A 5,510-nucleotide genomic window follows, 5' to 3' on the forward strand; every position below is an offset into this window, starting at 1 on the left:
GCCAATAATAAGAACATACCTCCTCGCAGTTCCTTGAGAAGCCGACCCGAGGTTTGAATACTCGGTTAACAATTTTTAAAGGGGTTTGTTACTTGTGACACCCAAAACGTTTGTACGAAGGGATTTTTGTCGGTTTAGAGACTATATCTACAATGCGACTGTTTTTATGACATTCTTTACTGGAAAAAATCCTAACGTCAAAATGGCGTCGTTGCCGGGAAACTGCTAACGTGTGCCTTATTATTGGTTATTGTAAATATTTTTTTCTTTTGCTTGTTTATTTATTTTGTTTTTTCCTGTTTATCTTTATTTGCTACCATGAACTCTCACCCCTCTTGCTTTGAGTTTGGTTCTAATATTGTTAAAGGAAATAGAAGTTACAGCAGGAACACACATCAAGGTCAGACCAATCAAGGATGGATGGAACCAAGAGGATCTAATGAACCCTTTTGGCAGCAACACCCTCCGAGATATCCTGGACAAAGACCATTCTACAATGCATACCCAGCTGAAAGATATGGTGGACAACCTTGTAACTACCAACAAGCCCCACCCCGTGCATGTAAACCATCCTTTCAATATAACCTCGAACCACAACACTCACAAGCTTCTCTTCATCATTCGCCACCATATGATCCTTCCTTACCCCAGTGCCAATCCAATCGCTCCCAATCACCACCACTTTCCTTTGTGTCATGTCCAAGTCCAGCAACCCGAGAAGCAGAGGTTCGCCTAATGGAAACAGTAAATAAATTTCAAACAACCATTCAACAACTGGAGCAAGCACTAATTAAATGGGCCACTAGGCGCTCAAGAAGTACACGGATTGGTATCATGCTCAATTGCATGGATCACGGAAAACGTTTGGTCACCAAGGTGAGATTCTACTTTTTAAACTGCCCGAATGGAAACATGTAGAGCAAGACGGAGGCAGATTTAAAAGCAAGGCTTGGAATCCAGGACTCTATCCTGACATTCGTCATCCCGGGAGCCTGAAAATCTGTTTGGAGCTGCTCAGAAGCTTTGCATGCTTGGTTTGGGACCCCAGAGGCTATTGGCATTTCAAGCACTGGTGGAGATTTTTAGACGAATTTAAACATAAGCCGCCATAATAGGATACTCCTCCAATGTCCAACTTAAGGACTTTAACTAAAAGTGCTAGGTGGGAGACAACCCACCATGGTATGGTCGCTTCTTTTTTTAATTTATTTCTTGTTAATTGCTTTCATTTTTCCTTTTTCATTTTAATTTATTAAACCTGAAATCATGCATAGCATTCATGTTAATCATTGCATTCTGCATTTTTCATGCATATATAAAAAAAAGGGGTGCATGACGTGACCGCATGCCCCATGCGATCGCGTCACTTGCACAATACCAATCCCACGCGACTGCGTGAGCGACGCGATCGCGTCGCATGGATTGCACATCACCCCAAAAGGAGACAGAGAGTTGCGCTAAAACAGCGCTGGAGTCATGCGTTTAGCACGAATTCCAGCGACGCGATCGCGCGACCCACGCGATCGCGTCACCCCTCTTTCCCCCTTCTCATGCGATCGCGCGCCCCACGCGATCGCGTCACTCCCATTTTCACCCCAACCACGCAACCGCGTGCCCCACGCGGCCGCGTGGTTTCGAAAATATAACCCCCCAGCCACGCGAACCCTATCAGTCGCGCAGCCCCCTACCCCCAACCCTCTTCTCCCTCTCTGCTTCTTCTTCCTCCAGCCACCACCCAGCACCACCCAGCCGCCACCGCGCCACCTCACTATCCCTAAAACCCTATCCCCATTCCCCTCTTCCACTGCCCCACCTCAGCCGCCACCGTGCCGCCGTGCCCCGCCACCGCGCCGGACACCACCGCCGCCATCACCCAACCGTTCTACTTCTTTCGCTTTCCAGGTTCTGCAACACGCACTCCCTTTTATCCGTTCGTCGTTTTTCTATATTTTTTTCCATTTCTGTTCATCCTTAGGATAAATAGATATGCATGCTGTAGTGGATTTTTAGGTTGTTAGGTAGCTTAGGCTGTGGTTAGTGGATCTAGGTTTGTTTATTTGCACTGTTCATGTTTCTGTTTTATCATAACTGCAATTCTGCTGTTCTTGTGACCTCGTTCATATGCTGTGATTTCTTTCATTTGCTGCTTGTTACTCTGAATTTTCCTGTTTCTATTAATTATAGGTAACTACAGCAAGTTTTTAATTCATATGCACTGCTATGATTGCTGTTTATTTTCCGGGACAATCCAATTTTAGCCGGAATGCTGCCCAAATTTTTTGTAAATTGTTTTCATTCATGTTTTGGTTTGGCATTTCTGAACTCTGTTTTACTCTGCTTTACCCAAACCGTTTCATGAATGCTATGGCAGACTTTCTTATCCTCTTTGGTTTCCTGGTTCATAAACAGCATTTGTGATTCACTGATTCCAATTTTTGCTTTCTTTATTTCTATTTGAATCAGCATCACCCTGTTTTCCTTGTTCGATTATGAGTACTTCTATTCTTACCTGTGAATCCTTGTTATATGGAATTTTTTCTATGCCACTTACTTTAACCCGCACTTTACTAACTCACTAATTTTAATTTACTAATTTCTTCTTCAAATTCTAACCATACTAACCCTTTTGATCTCTTTTCTGTTTATTTTCACTTTCCTCTAACTTTCTAACCATGGCATATTGATTATTTTTCCATTTAACATAAATTCAATCACATTTCATATACTCATTTTTCTTATTTTATTTCTCCTTTGCCGCTTTGAGTTTCCTTTGTTTAATTGCCTATTTGCTTTACTATTTTTATCCATATCCTGGTTTTCTGTTTTTCAGGATGTCTGCCTCACAAAGGAAAGGAAAAGGCAAGGCTACTGGCAAGCGCAAGCGAGGAGATTCCTCCCAGTCCATCATTGCCCTCATGCACGATTTCTCATGGCGGGAGAAGAACTTCACACAGCAGGAAAAAGCTAACCAGCTGCTCCCTGCATATGATCCTATAAAATTTGTAAACCGGTACTGTGAGCTGAAGTACCTGGCTTTTGCAAACTCCAGAAATCTATACCTGGAGCGAACTTTGAAGATTCCAGAAGCACTCCAGCAGTACACCACTGAGCAAATCAAGCAAAGGGGCTGGTTTTTTCTGGAGAGAACACTGACAGAGGTCAACACATCTTGGGTCCGGGAATTCTACTGCAACTACTACCTCACCACCCTAGATGCAGTGAACCTGAGAGAAAAACAAATTCTGGTCACTGAGGAGGCCTTAGAGGACATTCTCCAGCTCCCAGCCAAGTCCGATCAGTCTGATGGTTATTCAAAGGCTGAGGAGGACATGCGTCAGATGCAGTTTGATTGGGATGCCGTGAAGGCACGGATAGCTCTCGACCCGACAGTTCCTTGGGAGATGGGTCAGGACACCACCATGCCTCGAGGGATCAAGAGAGCGTACTTACATGATAAGGCTCGATTATGGCATCAGATCTTGAGTAATTATGTGATGCCGAGTACTCACGAGACGGAGATCCCGGCAGCTATGATCACCCTCCTTTGGTGTGTGATGGAGGGGAAGGACCTTTATCTGCCACGCTTTATCCGGCATTTTATGGTCAGGGTCCACGTCCGAGGCACCCTCCCTTTTCCGTATCTGGTTACACAGCTAGGCCGTCGAGCTGACGTGCCATGGGAGGATGCCGATGAGAGACAACCAGCGGCAGATTGCAGGAAGATCATTCCTCACAGCAAGAACTTCTTAGCTTTGGGCTACAGACCACCACCCTTCACTGCTACCAATGAGCCAGCCCCACCGTCTGTTAGACCCTCTTCATCCACAGCTACCACTGCTGCTCCTGCAGCTACCACTGCACCTTCACCTGCCTCTGAGCCCGTATACCGCCTCGTGCACCGCCTATTCCGACAGCTTGATCAGATGGAGCGCCGTAACCGGCACTGGTATGAGAGATTGGAGCGTCGCAACAAGCGACGCTATGAGCACCTGAAGCTGATGATACGATCTGGCGACATCCCCTCTAAGCCCGACACACCATCTGAGCCATCAGAGGAGGAGGAGGATGGGCACGAGGAGTAGACTCATTTCCAGGAGGAGACCCATCAGCAGGCAGCCACAGAGCAGGCTGCCCCGCATCAGGAGGTTATGCCCCAGATAGAGGTTGCGGATCCGGAGATCCCGATCCAGTCAGCCCCACCTCTACAGCAGCCAGACCCTCAGCCCACCACCACCGCAGAGCCTCCAGCTGCTATCCCTACCAGTGATGACACCCCTTCACACCCGGCTTGATTGAGCATCAGGGACGATGCTTCATTTTAAGTGTGGGGAGGTCGCCATCTCTGGCGTTTATTTTGGTGAACCACTACATACTTTTTCTTTTATTTTGAATATTTTTCTGTATTTTTCTTTTTACTGTTATTTTCTGAGTACTTATACATTGCTTTTATGTATTTTTACTCTATTTTTGCATATTGCATCTTTAGTTCATATTTTTAGTTATTTAGTTTAGTTTGCAATTCTGATTTATTAGTGGATTAATTAGTATAATTTACCCTTTTTAGCATAAGATAGTATAGTTTAAATTAAAAAATATAAAAAGGAAGTAAGCTAGGAAATTGAACATATCAGATTTAAATCCATAAACCTTGTATATAGCATTACATGATGTAGTTAAGCTGACAACATTTCATCAAGGAGGAACATTAAAACTTTACAAGCTACCCTAAATAATTTTTTTTATGAGAATAATGGGAATTTTTAACTAAACCTGCATAACATATATGAATGATATATGATGCTTGAGTTAGAGAACACACAGCCTGTGAGTCTTGAGCTTAATTGTATGGTTGCATTCAAACCATAACTTCATTCCTGTGTGTTTCGCTTCTTTTTATTCTGATGTTCTTTACTTTGCTTTAATCTATATGTCCAATTATAAAATATAGAATAGATACATACCAAAAGAATGATTGAGGCCATCATTTGATTTTAGCTCACTTACCCCAGAATAACCTACCTTTCACATCACCCTTGTCAGCCCCCTTGAGCCTTTAAAATCCCTTTTATTCTATTTAGCCACATTACTAGCCTTAAGCAGAAAAACAAAATAAAATCCCAAGTTGAATCCTTGGTTAGCTTAAGATAGAAAATTATGAATAGATTAGAACATGGAAAACCTATTGGGAACATGGATGATAGAAACAAAAGGGTAGAGAAGTTAAAAGAAATAAAATAAATTTGGGAAGCATGATCATGAGAAAATCAAAGTAATTTAATTGCCATGTGCCTTGAAAAAAAAAAGAGTTATTTTTCAGCATTTAATAAAAGGGGATACAAAAGAACCCCCCAATGCAACAATACACATGGGATAAAAATAAAATTTGAAACATGAGCATGCAACAATAAGTGGGATAATATGGGAAAATAGGTAAAGAGATTTTGTTTTACTAAATATGTATGTTAAGGTGAGATCTTAGTCTAATTAAGGATTCACTTATTAGCTCACTT

Source organism: Arachis ipaensis, chromosome B08 (assembly GCF_000816755.2).
Source record: "Arachis ipaensis cultivar K30076 chromosome B08, Araip1.1, whole genome shotgun sequence".
Taxonomy (NCBI): Eukaryota; Viridiplantae; Streptophyta; class Magnoliopsida; order Fabales; family Fabaceae; genus Arachis; species Arachis ipaensis.